Below are 18,470 nucleotides of genomic sequence, written 5' to 3' on the forward strand. Positions count from 1 at the left end.
CTGCAAGACATGACATTTGGGCTGGAAATACGATTTATTTCAGGTTTTATATTGCCTACTTTGAAAACATTGCTGTTGGCTATACAGGGTTGTATGATAACAGACGATCCTCTTAATAAATTACTTAGTTAGACCAGCATTAAAAAAGTACCCACCACATTTCTTGATATTTATCTCCAACGTTGTTTCAGTTCACGTCACGCATTTACTTCTGATTGTATTTTTTCCTATGGGAAAGGCATACATACAATGGAGAAGGTGATATACAATAATAATTGAAAATAGTAATGAGCGTACATGTGTTCCACTTTTTATGTTTTTATTTACCTGGTTGCTTGCTTGCATCTTCCCAAACTTTGTTACATTTATTTATCTTTGAAGATCTATTGCTTTAATATACATATACAAAAATAACAAAGTATATAGTGTTACAGTCAGCGTCTGCTGAGAACAAGTACTGCTCAAGACGGAATGTAAAATATTTTAAGCTGCTACTTCTTGTTTTGAGCATTAAAATCACTGTGCGTAGACTATCGACACTAATTCACATTCAATTTATTTAAATTTGGGATTATTTACATTTATATCCAATAGACGAGTAGGTTATTATCCGTATGTCGGTTTAGTTATAATTATCCGTCTCATGAGATTTTGTTTGTTTATATTTTAAAACTATAATTATTTTAAAAGACTTCTTGATGTTTCAGCAAATACTTATATAAGAATATTACGTAAAGTACTTAAATACTTAAGTTTTTATTTGCATAACTGAAATAAAATATTCTTATGTATGATATGTATAAATGTTAATGAACATAATATGAGAAGTTTAACCAACAACTGAAAAAACAAAGTGTTTGTTATATGTCTTTTGTTATATTGTCAGTTAGTTTGTTACGGGGAAACTTTTACGCTGTCATGCGTATAATCAAGAAAATGTATTTCATTTTTCTTGTATTTTCATTTTATATTTTAGTAGAAGTTCCTCTCTTCAATTCTCGTACTTCTGTTTGTTTTAGTATTGTTGGAGAAATACCTGATAAGTATGAAATATGGTTTCTTTACGGCTTATTTAGTAGTAAAAAAAATGCATGAACTATTTCTGAAAAAGGAATGGTTGTAGTATGTTCGCAAGTTTTATCGAATCTAACATGATTTTATCTAAAATAATTACCCTTCTATCACATTCTTGCTTTTTGATGAGGAAAGAAGAGTGAGAGTTGTAAATACGAGAGCAGAGAAATTTTTGTTGTGATGACTTTTCATTTTGTCTTCCTATTGCTCAGAAAGTGTCATTATACACACTTTACGTCATTAATTCTGTTCGTATTAATAGTAACTGAATTTGAAGAACTTCACTTTGAAGAGTCACCCCTTTGAAGCTAGACTTTGAAGAGTCACGACGATCTGTCTTCAATTTCATGAGTAGCAAGAAATTCAAAGTTAAGTTCGCGTTTCAGAAACTCTAATATATTTTCAGTAAAAATGACAATGCCAGAACTGTAAACTTGTCAAGGATCTACTGCTAGGTTGCCCACAAAGCGAGAAGAGAAGTATTTTCTTGATGACATACGGGACGATACAGAGGTCTTTCAAAGAAAAAGATATACTTTCCGAGACGAGACCACTTCCCCGACACCTTTATTGAGACAAGACAGCTTTAACTCTTGTTGTATCGTAGCTAATCGTAATGCAATGTGGTTTTACTGAAAATGTTTATATAAAGCTCCAAATTTTCCGCATTTTAATATATCCTAAAAAATAATGTTCCCAGTGATATGGAAGACTGACAGGAGACACTCATGATTCCAATTTCACTCGAGGTTGGAAATTGTCCTTGGTCTCGACTTTTTAATTACTGCATTCATTTAGAAGTTGCCGGTAAAAAGAATATATTAGAAGTAATATTTCCGCTAACGACTGAAGCTATGGATCTGCACCATAAAACTATAATCTTTTGGTTAGGATGTGATCAAAATTCTGAAGGATATTGTGTCAACATGATTTTCAAATAATTACGTTCAACATTACGTGTGATAATTATCCGTTACTAAAATACCAAACAACCATCTCTTAAATTTCTACTAATTTCTCATGTCAGTTTTTCAAGACGAGAGTTAAAGGTACGTATACAGGGTGTGTCTGAACATATTCTGCACACTTTCTAGTTTTACATTTGATCGACACGGTGAGTGAAAAATTGCATCCTATTGTTAAATGTTTGACTTGGATAACGTAACGTTTGGTGTTTCAATGATCTTTCTGTTGTATTATTACGTTTTGTATGATATTAGTTAACTTTTTCTAGATCAGTGTGAGATTCTAGAAAAGGATTTACATCAATTAAAAAAAGCTAAACTTGCTACAATATATGACATTTGGTATTCTATTTCCTAGTTCAAAAGAGGTGAATAAGTTAACATGGCTAGTGTGGTGTTCTAAACACGAACACAGCTAACACAAACTGCCATACAAAACAAAATTACAATTATTGTTGTGGATAGCAACAACTTTGGTTATCTTTGCTGTTCTATCAAATTCTTAAGCAAACCTGTAAAATCTATACCTTCTCGTGAACAAACAAGATTGGAAACTGTAATCACTGCATCCAGATGTAATTTTAAGAGCTATGTACTACTATTAGATCCAAATCGGACGAAGAGGAAAATTATTGATTGATCGTGCATTATAACATTTTTTTTAAAAAAAGAAGACAAGAAATAACTCCTAATTCAACTCAGATACAGAGGCAGTGGTAGAGCGTTCACCTCTAGTGCATGAGATTCTTGGTTTGATCCCAGCTCGCGCCAAGTGAGCTTTGTGCTGAACAAGCACCTTGCACGTGCGTTCTTCTGTTTCCTTCCACTTTCTTCATTTCACCATTTCATTCATTTCTCATCATCACCGTCTCCTTTAGCCTAGCCGATATAATCACGGAACGTAAAACAAAGATTTCATTTAATTTGATTTTCGACTCGGATACAAGTTGCCATCTATACTTACTACTTCAGTAGCTTTCTACTACATTTATAACTATAAAGAAAGTTCCTTATAGTTTATGACGCACTTCCATATTCTGACGTATTTACTACGACTTTTCAGTCTTAATTTCTGGTTTAAACAATCGTCAATTTTCTTGCAAATTTCGTTAATAATTTCAGAACCAATGTCCTAGAAATTTTGGTGCTAAAGAGAGATTAGAATGAAGTGAAAGGAAAAAGATCAAACGAAAGAAAGAGTTAATAAAAAAAAAAGAGCAGACAAAAAAAATAACAAATGGAGTTGAACTATTTTTCCCTTTCTTTTGTTCTTTAAGAGAAGCTGTTGTAGTCAATTTAAACTTGTTTCATCTCTGTCACCGTTCAAGCAATAACAAAACAATCGTAATTCGAAACACAGACCTCGTTCTCACGAAATACAATCACATGCAACTATGTCGAAAAAAAAAAAAAAAAAAATAACAATGCACATGTTTGCTTGTAAATGTGATCAACAGTCAGTGAAAATACTGGAAATGTATGTTCTGTATTTATGAAGTGAAGTCAAGCGATGGTAATTTGGTTACAAAGATTTTCACATAAGATATTTATATGCATGTGCTACAAGTTCTTCCACAGGATTCTACGAAGAATTGTGTAATTGGATTGTTCCCATACATAGGCCTATATTATTTTCTTTTAACAATAACTTATTTGATTGGATGATGTATACCGCTCAAGTTCAATAAAAAGAGAACAAAAAGAGGTAATAAAATTAACTCGAAGATACAGATACAATTAGAAAATACCAAGGTGTAGCTGAAGACATTTTTTCTTTATTTAATAGTGTCAATATGGATGACATTTCTTACTCTCAAGTAAAATTAGGTGTTAACACATTAAACATTAGTGCTGCTATCAGGACTATGCACTTCAGAGCTAGGCAACGCTCACTAAACGTTCGAACACATAAGCAGTGTTTTTTTTTTTTTTTTTTCAGAAACAATGTTCCGAGAGGGCACACTTAGAATTCCGGAGGGGAGGGGCACTGCTGGTACTATTCTATTTATTATTATATTAAATAAGTATTTTTGGTGTCTGGAAGAAACACTGCACATAAGAACAACCATACTTGTAAATATTGTTTTCATTAAAAATACATTAATACACAACCAAGCAATCAGCAAGAGCAAAGGGAGATGATACGAATGAGTATATGCGAAATTTCAAAAATAAAACCTTGAAACATAAAAGCATATTGTATCACACTAGGGCTGCCAACTCTGAAAAATAAAATAACCGGCATCTGCTCATAGTTCTCAAAACAGATTAAGAATAATTGTATTTTAAATGTTGAAATAGACTATACAGTTGAGTCCAAAACGTTCGCAGGGGGTAGATTCTGTACCCCCAATCTTTTAAACCCTTACTTTTCCGTAAATTTAGTATAATTTTAGGGGTGATTTCACAAATGTTAACAGAATTCATTCTCATATTGATTTTGAACTCCCCAAAACTTTGGATCCCTTCTGAAATAAATTCCTGTGTACATGCCTGGTTGAACCTGAAAACAGTGTTTCTTCCAGACATGTTTTTTTGGGGGACATTGCCCCTCGGGGCTCTGAGAGTGCCCCCGGAGGAGACTAAAATAACACGTCTACTATATAATAATAAATAGAATAGCACCAGCAGTGCCCCGCGGAATATTTTTCCTCAAAGAAACACTGCCTGAAAAAATACCGGTCAGTTGGCAACCCTATATCACACAATATGATGTAGAACTCAAGTGACTGTACTCATTGTGATTCCACGGCTCTGTTTTGAGTTATAGTGAAATTACAAACTAAACCAACTTCTCCTTAGCAGTCCAACTATCGAAAGGGTGCTAGCCCCCATGTGAGAACTGCCAGTCAGTTGAATGTCGTCTTCGTTACAAAAGAATAGTAAATTCCCATAATCGCCAAGAGACACAAACACGATTGATCTATTTTTCCCTTTTTAATAATATTTACCAGTAAGTCTTCATCTTCATTAGAAAAAGGTTGGTTTTGTTTGTGTGCAAAGCATACTTATTACGAAATCAGTAAACCGCCAATGTTGCAGTCAAAAAAAAAAAAAAAGAAAGAAAAAGAAAAAGAAAAGAAAAGAAAGAAAAAGAAAGAAAAGAAAAGAAAAGAAAGTAGAAGAAGAAGTAATGCTAGGTTTCTTAAAACTGAATAAGTCAATTTTTATGTTGAAGCAGTGCTTAACTTGACGACTATCTCAAAACAACTAAATTTGCATGTTCTTTACATTATTTCAAGTGCTACAATATTTTCATTGTATGCCACATGTAAGTACTGAGTTTCTAATAACTATTTCAGATTATAGCTAAATCAAAACAGAACAGCGAATTATAATAAGTATAGTTATTGAGCTATTCGACTCCAGCATTAAGTAATACTATGTATCTCTAATTATTGTAGTCTGGAAGTTCTAAAAATCATAATTTATTAAACCTGTGTTCAACACTATTTGGTAAAAATGATAAAGAGATTTATACTTCATGATTATCCATCGAAACATAACCAATAGACAAACCCGTTAATCGAATAATATTAGCAATACATATCTCCTAAGTTCTATAGTACATCTAATCCTTTAATGTAGGCAACCAAACTACCAATAATGAGAAGTGGGTTGCAAGAACAGGGTTTTGGAAGAAACAATTTTATTTAATTCCTTTTTCTATTTACCAATCTCAAAAGTTTAAAAGAAATGAGGAAAACACTGTTGTCATTTTTTCTACCTACAAAGTATAGTATTTTCTAACCTTAAACAAGAATTGCCAAAGGCTTTTCAAGCCAGTCTTCCTAAGTGAGATTTATCCTTTGTTTTCCTCATTCACACAAAACAAATACAGGGATGGTACCCAGGTCTAAAGCCGCTTTCTCCCTTTCCCATTCCCTCTCCACTTCCCCGGATAGTGTAATCACTGAGGGTAACCGTTCCTCACAGGTGGCGTTCTAAAATGGCCTTAGATGTCGAAAGCCCTGAAATATAATTCCTAATAAATTTTCAACTCAGATTTACTATGTTAACATCTTACTCTGCGATAGCATTTTGTTTGATCTGATTTAGGATCGACGTTTCTTCTTTAATGTCTGTAGGGTACGTTCGAAAAGAATGAAAATGAAAGTAGACTGTTAGGATTGAAATGTAGCTCTTACACCTTGTAGAGTTATTAAATTGGCCTAAGAAACTGAAATATTGCAGTGTAACATTGTTAAGAAAATAAAAGTAACTCTGAAATAGATTATGGTATTCGTAGAATATATGTTACTTTTACAGAACACATTTTTATCTCAGACATGTGGGCAGCACTGTTCTCTGCGTGCGAAAAAATATATGATGACATGTTAGGTTTTCAGAGCTAGTGCTTGTCTACACACTTGCTTTCTGAATTTAAAAGCATCACCTTCTGACCTTGCATTTAATAGACCAAGTTTCTTCCTTTCCTTCACGTTACCATAAAAATGCTTAGATTTATGGTAAAGGACAACTTTGCACAGTTTATGTCTGCACAACGCAAATACAGAACAAGTTTGTTAATGGCATTCCATGTTTTCCCTTGGTATAGGCGTGGTTTTTTTATGCAGATCCAAATAGCACGAAACAATATCAGGCCGACATATTGTTATACTCTCAGTGTCTGGCCATATCCGCGTACATGTACTTGTATCATAAAGCAGGAAAGAAAAAAAGAAGGGCATTTGCCGCTATGGGTAGATGACCAGTGAACGTTGCTAACTGAAAAGGTCACTTGAGGATCTAAATTTTGAATAAAAACATCTTAGGAAGTAACTGTGTACTCTCGTGAGTCCGTATGATTAAAGTATGTAGCTTTATGTGCCTGCTAAGTACAATACTAGCAGGGCATCGAATTTCTGATATTAAGACAATTGAAGAGTTACTTGAATTAAGGGGATATTGTGTCTTAGTGGTGGACGGTGTAATGCAGTCAAGCATCCTGAGGTCCTAGTCTGACTATCGTGAGGTGAAACCAATTAGTGGCGTTCTTAAGAGCATGGACGTTTTTAGCCGTCCTCGATGTTTTTGTGTTGTCTCGTCTCGATTCTAAAACAATTCTATCTCGTCTCATCTCGATTCTCGTAGAACTTTTCACATCTTGCTTTGTAAATTTATATACAAAATTTCACCAATAAGTTGTCAGAATCCTTCAGCATCATGATAGGTCAACGAAGAGTGTGAAGTAACAACATTTAACTCATATTTATAATCGAAGCAAGGCTAAAAGTGCGGGGGAACGCGGGTGACGTCATACCCCCACTTCCGAAAATATATATAGCGTTCCCCGCTTTGTAAAAAAAAAAAAAAAACTACAATGGGGAAAGATAGGCACGGGGGGCGGCGTGACGTCAAGCGTCATCCTGCCTTTCCAGATTCACTTTTACCCCTAAATTAAAGTATATTTCGTAATGACTTTCATATCGTTAAACGTTGATAAATGATCTTCATTATGTTCGTACATTCACTTGATCTATTTATAGTTCTTATACTATGAATCATGAAACACTACAACATACTTGAGATCTAATACTTGGGTGAAGTAATTTTGCACTCGAGAAATTTCTCGTCTCAAAGACAAGACCAGAATTGTTAGGTTTCTCTTCTCGTCTCAAATTATTAAATGTACTTTTCATCTCGACAAGATGAAGCAAGAAATTTCTCACTTCGTGGGCAACACTAATTGTGTTGGATTAAGAACAATAGACAATAAGGTTAATTATTCGTAGATGGGATCATAAGAGACGAAGTGTTCCAGTCGGGGCAAATTTTGATATATATAAACAAAGAGACTGAGACTTTTCTTCTACTGTGAGAGGTTCGATTTCAGGCAGGCCATGTGAGTTTGTGGTTTACAATATCGATTTCGTGAGTTTTCTCAGAAATTTGCAGTCTCCTCCCACATTCTTATTTCACCAATTCCGTATTCACTTTTATTGATCACCTATCTTCTTTATTCTAAAAGGCATAATTGTGGGACGTTAAATTAAAGATTCATTTTTTTTTTTTTTACTTGAATTGTCTAACCTATCAACAGACAAATAACAGTGATGATGGTCAATGTAGTGCGTACACAATACCTAACTAAATAACCAAAGCTCTTCGTTATTTATAACACCAGGGAGTGGATAAGGAAGCGATTATGTTTTTTCCCATAATTGACTCGTATAATTCCAATATATACAGGGTGTTTCAAAACAACACCGACAACGTTTGGAAGGTGATTCCTGACACCAAGATAAGACAAAAAGTATAGACCAACCTGGGTGCATAAATCCTTCCTTTGGAGTTATAGACTGCCGAAAACATGAAAAAAAAAATGAAATTTGAAGGTCCACAGCTCCAAAACTATAGAATCTACCGTAGTTGCTTCAAGACTTCACTTAGGAACTAGTATGTGCCCTATCCAAATATCCAAGTTTCAGAATCCTGCGGTACTTCTGTAACATTTTTTATAGAGGTAGTTTGTGAGTACTTAAAATTACATGCCTGTAACCTAACAGCCTCTACGAAAATTGTTGCGTGATTTTGAGACATGTATTTTTGGATAGCGCACATGTTGGTTCCTAAGTGAAGTCTTGACCCGACTACGGTAGGTCCCATAGTTTAGGAGCTATGGACCTTCAAATTTAATTTTTTCAAGTTTTCGGCAGCCTATAACTCCGAAAGGAATCATTTGTGCACTCAGGTTGGTCTATACTTTTTGTCGTATCTTACAGTTAGTGTCAGGAATCACCTCCCAAACGTTGTCGGTGTTGTTTTGAAACACCCTGTATATTACGTACATTGAGATTAAAACTAGACATTTCGTAAATACTTCCTATTCTATTCTTGGTTAAAAGTATACTGTGCAAGCGTTCGATGCCAATGATTGATTGCTTTCGTCAAAATTTTCAGAATTTCAGAAAGATTGACTTTCTGGATTCTTACTAGGATTTTTTTCAATCTTGGCGGGAAACATATATATACTAACAAAGTTCCTGAAATTCCTGAAGTCAGTATGAGACTATTTATACATAAAGAAACACCTTTAGAATGATAGATAGGGATATTTTCTTAAAATAAAGGAAATCAACAGTCTCTAACAAAGTATTTAAAAGTAGATAACATTTTCTCCTGATAAGATAATTTATTCTCATGAAATGAAATTTCATAGTTGTACGTCCCACGGATATCCCCTTTAGTCTAGAAAGAGATAGATGATTACTGAAAAGGAATGGTTGTGAAATTATAAATGAAATGAGAATGTGGGAGGAAACTGAAGAACCACTAGAAAATCCACTGATCCGCTGTTACCCACTACTAACTCACTTGACCTGGAATCGAATCAGAGACACTTTGCACGAGAGGAGAGCGCTGTACAACTAAGCCACCATGGCCCTGAGGATTCTTATGAGAAATTCTAGTGATGTTGAGTAATCTCACGAATAACAGAGAGGTTAGTTTGATGTGAGATTCGAGCCTAAAATCTTCTGAACATGAAACAAAACACTGCTATCTTTCTATCCGCTCAGAGTTTTAGTGTCAACATATTGTTAGAAGCATTTAATTAAAATTTTACTCACTATGTCTTAAGACAAAGTGAGAAGGCTCACTGTCCAATTAACAGATATGTAATATCGCAAACATAGAAATCTCGTGAGGGAAGTCACATAAGATATAATAATAATAATAATAATAATAATAATAATAATAATAATAATAATAATAATAATAATAATAATAATAATAATAATAATAATTTTAAAGTTTTATTGCTTCAAACTAAGCAAACTTTGGTGCACTAACTTCTATACAGAAGTATTAGTGCATTTGGTAACTTTTCTTCCCTTAAATTGGATCGACAGAACTTTATTTTTTTTTTTTAGTAATGTGACTTCCCTTACGAGCCACCACTGGTTCACAAATAAGATTGTTGTTAATGTTCTCAGTTCAAACTGAAATGAAAATGAGTAAAAGTTTTCTTATCTTAAATTTATTTTTATTTTTAATCTTCAAAATTTATCAAACAATAACAGGTATCAATAGATAGGAATATGCATTTATCTGTGCTTCTTTTAAAATTATCTGCGCTTCTTTTAAAATTATCTGCGCTTCTTTTAAAATTATCTGCGTAAGCAAATCTAAAGAAGAAGCAACATGTAAATACAACAGAATTTGTAGTGTAAAGTGACAAATCTCCTTTTAGTGGCCTCTTCAAAAAGAACGTAATGCTTGAAGTTGTCTATCTCATAATAGCTGTTGGATATGTAACAGAAAAAAACCGTGACACCAATAAAAAAAGAGCTCTTGTTATGCTTCTTGATTCCTTTGGAAATAAATTCTTCTTATTTATGTGCGTGACTCTTAAGCTTTTTCCCCTCTTCTTTTCCTATTTTTACTTTAAATGTCCTAAATAAACATTCATACTGTATGTCTCTAACAATACTTAGGAAGACCAACGTTTGAGAGTATTAATGTTAAAAATTCAATTATATATCTTACGATTGGATTCTCTATTTGAATAAGGCAAACCCCTATATAACTGGTTAACACGTTGTTATTGGTATTTTCTTTAAGTAGCATACAAATGATTACATCGACTACTTATCAAGTTACAAAAAGACAGTTTTACTATTAAGGAGAAAAGTAATGATTTTATTCGATTTGTAGATAACTACTCCATGATATATTTGAATGCACTTGTGACTATGTGGTTTACGTACGTGTCTTTCGTGCGGGAGACCCAGGTTCGATTCCCGGCGGGAGCTCATGTAGTTCGGATCCCACGTTAAGCTGTAGGTCCAAGTTTCATATAGACTTGCTGCTGAAAGGGACGTTGAACTCTGATCTAGCCATTTCTCCATGATTTATTTATCCGGGGAAAGGGAAGGAAGAAAGGATTGAAGAAGAAAGGAAACGGCCTGAGACGTATAAGTTAGGTACCACCCCGGCATTTGCCTGGTGTGAATGAGGGAAACCCAGAAAGACCTCATTCAGGATGGCTGGTTTGAAAAATCGTTTTACACTTTTTCGACCGAGTGCTCCCACCGGGAACCGAACCCTATACTTACAGGTACTATCTCCGCATACACGTAGCAGCTGGCTAGCATGGTCAAGCGATTCAAGACAATAGGCTAGAGATCGTAAAATTTGTCTACCACGAGTACACTTCTACTTAGGGCATGGATGTAATATATTGTCCTTTCACTAGGATAGAAGCATGGAATCTTCGAGTAAAACTCAAAAATTCAATGTAATTCATTTGCCTAAGCAGAAACCTCAATTAAGATGACCGTCTGCGGAATTCCAAGATTGGAGGCAGGGACACGGCAGCTCTCACCTTTAGTGCAAGGAATACTTGGTTCGATTCTATATCATGAGTTTATTGTGGACATCGTGTTGGTAGATTTCCTTCAATTTCTTCTGCATGATTACTCCACCAATTCTTTTATAAATAATTCACTCTCATAATCACTCACTATTATAATATTTAATAATAATAATAATAATAATAATAATAATAATAATAATAATAATAATAATAATAATAATAATAATAATAATAATAATAATAATAATAAACTAAGTGTAATGGGAATAGTAAGAAAAACGGAAATATCTCCGAAAAGCATACAGACACGACGATGTTCATAGGTAGGAAACTAGAAGTGAATTCCCTGGAATTAACCTAGTACCGTTAGATCTAAGTAAGAACAATAACACCTGGGTCATTTGCAGTGCTTCATTTGATGTTTTCTATAATGTAACTATTTTCGTTCCTCTAATTCTACTAGCAGATTTCGTTTGAGTTGAAATGCATGAAATTTCTAGCAGCCGAGTAGTTAAGCTAGTACGATGATTTCAATGTCCGTGGTCTCTGTTCAATCCCAAGTAGCAAAATGTTCGATTTGGATTGGATTTAAAACTGTAAGTTTCATATCATAACTATAATTTAATCTCTAAATCCAAATCATGACCGAATTTTCAATGTTTACCTAACATTCTCAAGTAATTTGGGTTGTTTTTGAATTGAAAGATTACATACTTTTGACTAGAAAGCTAGAAATAACATCATTGGGACACATCGTGCTGACCCATATTGGATCTGAAGACAAATTGTTCAGTTGAACGTAGCCATCTGGCCAACCATATCTCTTCCGAAACATCATGGAGAGTTGTCGTTTAGGGAGGGGGGGAGGGAAATAAGAAAATATAAGAGAGCAACTTTCCTTTACCATCTTCGGTCCGTATTTTTTCATTATTATTATAGTTAGGATTTCAGTGAAACCGTTAATTTATACCAAAATAAGCGAATATACACTGAAATATGTCTACACAAAAATATATTGCATTGGTTTCCAAGCTATTACAATCTCTCAGTCCTTAGAAGTTCGTTTCTGAAATATACGCTTGTCATGTATACGTGGAAATCAACTTGTCACGATATGAAATATGTCAAGTGATACACTTTGTTGATACAGAATATAAAGCAATGTGTTACATCATTCAATGCACTAATGCGTTTATGATTTTTAAGTGAGTGTTTCCTTCTGCATAATCTCAATATAATGCAGACTAGTGTGTCAAGGGGATCCAAATTAAAAGAACACCAATTTTAAGTAACTATTATTCAATCCATACAAATATGTTAGATCAAATTTCATTTGATTTTATATGTTTATTAACAATTTAATCTCGCCATGTCTGCTTTGTTTGAGTTAACGTGTATGAGTACTTTTGGAATCAGCATAACCAAATTGAAAGCTGTTCTCTTCTATTTTTATCCAAGATGGACATGTTTTTTTTTATATCAGATTTATACATACATTTCTAATAAATTGGTTACATGTTTTATGACCATGAATATAGCACAGTATTAATGACAAAATTATAGTGATCTTTAATTTTATTTTACAATTAAATTTTACTATGTTTTGCTTTGTTTCTTTGAATTTTAAAGTCGCCTTTTCAGTATTGGTCCCATTTGACACCGAATATGGGACTTATGGCTTTAACCAGGGCCTCTTGAACCAAATGACAGAAACATTAAACATTTTTCAGCGTGGTATCTACTTTTAAAGGTTGGAAATCTTGACTCTACATATGGTAAGTAAGAATATGTGTGTCCTGGTTTTTATATTTTAAAAAATAAAATATTAAACTGTTACAATAGAACTTCCGGAAGTTGGCCACTGCTTGCTCTACTTTTAAGAAAAAGAAAAGAAAAAAGAAAAGTTTTCACGCAATAGGTAGTCGAAAGTAGTAACAACTTATTAATAAAATCCAGATTCAGTAAGCAGACAACCAATTTGAAAAAGCTAAGATATTTATAAGAAATTAAGAAGATTGACCATTGTTTTAGAGCAATAGTTTGCAAACTGGCTGGAAGATTGTGTCTTGACATAAATTATAAGCACAGAAAAGTAATTTTTCGTGTTCAAAATATTAGAAAGCGTTGTTTTTGGCGTAAGCTGGAAATCGGCTAGCCCAATTTTTGTTCAATATGCTAGTGCTATCATTAACACATTCCATTAAGTGTTATGTATCGTCCATTTATTACATGACAAATACTTTTTGACAGTTAAATGCACAAAGTATAATGCTTGTTGGTTCGATTGGTGAATAATGCTTTGTCCAGACAGCAGCAAGATGAAGTTGATAGAAATTAAACTGAATTACAGACTTCATCATTAACGTAAAAGCAAGTATATTATTTCAGAGCAAATATCAGGATCAAACGGAAAACTTTCTAAAATAGCAATTTTATACAGTATAAACGTATTGCTTACCTCTATTTTGTTGTTGTTGCCTTGTTTGTATTTATCTTCGGTGGAGATGTCGATGGCCGAATAAGAAAGGAAGTCTTCCGAGGAGTTGGATGACAGCAACAGTTGGAAGATTTCTTTTTCTTTTTTTTCCGCTTCTAATATTAGAAAAAGGAAATCATCACCACCGAGGTTCCATCTTTGCGTACACTCTTTTTCTTTTGGAACACGTGTTTGTGTCCAAAGAAATTTATTTTTTCAATACAAGCCACACGCACTTGCACACACGCACACCACCAACCAACACGCACCAGGACCAACTTTTTCAAGCCACCTGTTTGTCTCACTGACGTTCCTACGAAAGACACTCCAGTCGGTGCTCAAGAAAACTCTCTCCATACCTGTCTTCAGGGTTGCCATCCGATGGCGCTGGAGTATACACCAACGAGATTATCGCTAAGGAAAGTAACAAGCACACTGATGGATTTCGATTGATTTATTAGGGGGTGCGGTGGTTCAGTGGTAAAGCGTTCACCTCTGGTGTATGGGGTCCCGGGTTCAAATTTTGCTCCTGCCAAGTAAACTTTGTGGTGGACAAACACCGTGTGCATGGGTTTCCTCGGGGTTCCTCCGTTTCCTCCCACTTTCTTCATTCCACCATTTTATTCATTTCTCATAATCACCGTCTCCTTTAGCCTAACTGGCATAACCGTGGGACGTAAAACTCAGAAATTTCATTTCATTTCATTTCCGATTTATTTCCTTAAATTAATATTTCTAAATAAAAGTATTTAGTTATAATAATTTACAGGGTGAGAAGTTGTACTTTACTAGGTCAGGGGGGTCTTTAATTTAAATGAACATAAACTTCCAGAATTAACACATTTCATCTGTAGAAACCAATGATAAGTCGAACACAGTACATCCATATTAGCTGTAAAATTGTTGTCTAATTAATATTTTCTAAATTCAATTTTGGATTGTCTGCTGTTTAAATAGTTACTTTTCCGGAATTACTTAGTTGCTACCAAAGATGAATCTTCCATCTTTAGAAGGGAATACAGTAGCGGTAAGCCAGTATAGTAAGTAAGGAATACAGTAGAAGGGAATACGTAGCAGTAGCGGTAAGAGTAGGGAATACAGTAGCGGAATCGGATAAAGGATTCCGATATCTCCAGCGGTAATTCACATACTAGATACAAATATGAATTACGCATTTTGTTTTTACAAATAATAACCGACAAGGAAGTTAAGCTGCTTCATTTTATCTTTATTGGTCACTTAATCTTATGGGCTTAACCCTATTGGTTAAAATGTATCTGATAGATCAAATTGACCTGTAGAGCTTTCCAAACAAGCGTGTCAATGAGATTTTCTCCAAAATGATTGCCCTCATTGAGAGTGTATGTAGCTTATATATATTTAAACATGTTGCTTTTAAGTTCTTTCATTCTAGGTTAATTCTCAGAACACTATTTAATATGAAGAATGAAACCATAAAATAGCAACACTTTAACCTTTGAATCATTAGTGTCTATAATTCAAAGGTAAAAAAAAAAAAAAAAAAAAAAAGTATTTTATTTTCTATCGAGTAATATTTTTACTTCGAAATTGGAAGACCTCTAGTTGTAATCACGCTACCGATTACCCTGGTTCAGATTTTTCTAGGAATTTCTTGCAGTTCCACCAGCCAAAATTTGGGTTGAAAAATTTAAATATTGGTCTTGACTAGTTTTCTGACAAAATTCCTTTCCTTATTACATTATTGACTGCTATTACTGCACAAAATAATTTTACTGCTTGTGTGGACCCGTGCTAATAAATAAATAACAATATATTGAATTAATAATATGTTTATATATTCATATGTCTTTTCATGTCTAAGTATTATGCCTAAAGGAAAGTTTTAGCCCATTTACCCTAATGTAGGTTAGCGATGCTACTACGGTAATAGAGAGGGGTAGGATAGACAATTTTTTTTCCGGTAGTTCAAGGAACTTTAGGTAAACAGAAAATTAAGAGCTGGAAAAATAATGGAATATATTGAGAATTAAGATCACGCATGTCACATATGCAAGAACTACATAATTATATAGCTTAATTACACTAGTACACGTGAATTATTATTCCTCCGATATAGCACTCCAATTTTCTATACATAATGTCAAGAAGTCAGTTCGGAATTTGGTGTATCCAAAAACGTCCGAAAAGTCACAACTATAAACATTATACAAGTTTGAGCAATTATATTTTAAGTACCACAGCCGCTTTTATTAAGAAAAGCATAAAAATTATGAGCAAATAAATAGTTGGGGTCTTTATTTTACCAGAGAAATAACTTGTAGTAAAAAAATGAAAAAAAGAAAAAAAGAATACTCTGGAATTAAAGCCATAGGGAAAAATATCTAATGTGCATATTGCTCCTAAAGATCCTTCATACTTGGCGTAGAAAATCCCAATTTAAACAAAACGAACAAATAAAATAAACATAATAAAATAAAATTAAATGTCCGTTGTTAGGAAGGATGATAGATTATATAATTATATTTCCTAATTATTTGATAGTTTCTTTAACGAAGAAGTCTTTCAAATATCTTTAGCTCTTCTTAGATTTTACTAATTCCACTCAAACTTAGATTTCAGAAAGAAATAGGAAGCATGAACGAGAGGTGTGGTAGAAAAAGTAGAGTTTCTAGTTCCGATTTTCTTGCTTTGTAATGTTTGAAAGGAAAACTTTCCCTTTTTTCTTTCAGAACTGCACCGGCCATTTATCGGAACGTTTTATTCAGGTGCACGACTACAAAAGAAATATTTGCTAAAAATAGCAACGTAATTCCTTCTGCCCTTTTCCTTTGGACAATATAAGCTTGTTATTTGTATAGAAAGAATGTGTTAGTGTCCTACTTTTTGAAATGGGTAGTTAAAAAGAAAATTGTGACAAATTTTAGAGAGTATTTCATTTCTTTTCCATGGACATGTTTTTCCATTACGACATAATGCATATAATCACAAAATTATCTCATTTCTAGCTTTGCTAACTAATCAGATTGAAAGTTCATAGTTTAAGTTTATTGTCGGTTTAGAAACTGCCTCCTGTCTTACAACAAAACGAGAGACGTCATAAACGTACACAGATCAGGGTTACGAGGGAAGTGCAAAATTCTTAACAGTCTTCATCCCGGCGAAATTAAAATACCGCTAATTTTACAGTAATTATGTGATATCTTCAAATAGATAAAAGATAATCGAAATGTGGAACAAGAGCGCCCTAGACAATATTATTTTATATGAGAAACCGTTATCACGACTCACTTATCTGCTTTCGATTTCGAGCCATTTTGAAAATCGGCATTTATTTTCGCGTTTCTAAACAGCTGAAAACGGAAAGCCACTAGGTGATTTGTGATAACGGTACCTCACGCAAAATAATATTGTCTAGGGCGCACTTGTTCCATATTTCAATTATCTTTTATCTATTTGAAGATATCACATAATTACTGTAAAACTAGCGGTATTTTAATTTCGCCGGGATGAAGACTCTCAATCATTTTAGTGAAAATAGCGTTTATATGTTTACACATTGAATTGCTCAATATAATTTTGTATCATATCAATCAATGTTTCTTTCAGAAAAAAAAAAAAAATGTTCCAGGGTGCACACTGCTGGTACTATTCTATTATAGACGTATTATTTTGGTCTCCTCCGAGAGGGTACTCTCAGAGCTCCGGGGGAACAGTGGCCACCAAAACATTTCTGGAAGAAACACTGATATCAATACACTAGGTAGAAGATACGTACTTTTCCTATCTCTGTTAAGTGTGTCCAGGTGAATAGCAGAATAGGAGAATCTATTAAAGGAAGCTTAACATGAGTTTGACAATATTGCTAGCATTAACTTCCTGTATTATAACGTTTCGCAGCAGAAACAGCGATTCAACAAATCCTCAATTCTGCAATCAGTGGAGGCTTTTGAGGAAAGCACATTAGTGAAAAATTTAAATTTTATAGCTGCAAGCAAAGAGAAAAAGCTTCACGTTAATGCTATTCAAATTCAATTAATTCATTATTCAGATACTCGAATAATGGATTCCTTGAAAATTCTCCATTCAAATATTTGAACAAAATGTGTTATTTTGAATAATTATTGGAATATTGAAAATGAATATTCGGATATTCGAATAACAGAAGAAAAATATTCTAATAACGGATGTACGAAAAATTATTCAAAGAATTTTGGATAAAATTTAAATGTTACTGATGTAACCTACCCAAAAGCCGCCACTGTCTACAGTATTATTGGGATATAATGAAAGGAAATAATACTCATGGCTGAGACATATATCAATCGATAGTTCTAGTCGAGCTGAACAAAATTAGACACTCCAGAGTAAATTCTCATGGATAGTTTTTGAGAAAATCGTCAAAAATGGAATGTTTTGGTAACAAAAATTGGTGCTATATGAGAACCATTCCACCTATTACGCCAAGGGCCGCGGTGGCTCAGTGGTAGAGCGTTCACCTCTGGTGCATGGGGTTCCTGGCTCGATCTCAGCTCGCGCCAAGTGAACTTTGTGGTGGACAAACACCGTATGAGTGGGTTTTCTCAGCGTTCTCCCGTTTCCTCATACTTTCTTCATTCCATCATTTCATTTATTTTTCATAATTACTGTCTCCTTT

General features: G+C 33.8%; 1 protein-coding gene across 2 annotated transcripts in view; it reads right to left on the reverse strand.

Annotated features, from left to right (window-relative positions):
• Positions 1–14,157, reverse strand: part of kkv (hyaluronan synthase-like protein kkv) — a 199,556-nt gene extending 185,399 nt beyond the window's left edge. Inside the window, exon 1 of one of the 2 annotated variants that reach the window (XM_081744907.1) lies at positions 13,817–14,157. The gene's annotated coding sequence lies outside the window, so the exon portion shown is untranslated. The remainder of the gene's footprint in view (positions 1–13,816) is intronic. The other variant, XM_081744900.1, reaches the window with a different exon arrangement.
• Between the last annotated feature and the right edge of the window lie 4,313 nt (positions 14,158–18,470).

Source organism: Thermobia domestica, chromosome 2 (genome assembly GCF_964235325.1).
Source record: "Thermobia domestica chromosome 2, izTheDome1.hap1.1, whole genome shotgun sequence".
NCBI classification, from domain to species: Eukaryota; Metazoa; Arthropoda; class Insecta; order Zygentoma; family Lepismatidae; genus Thermobia; species Thermobia domestica.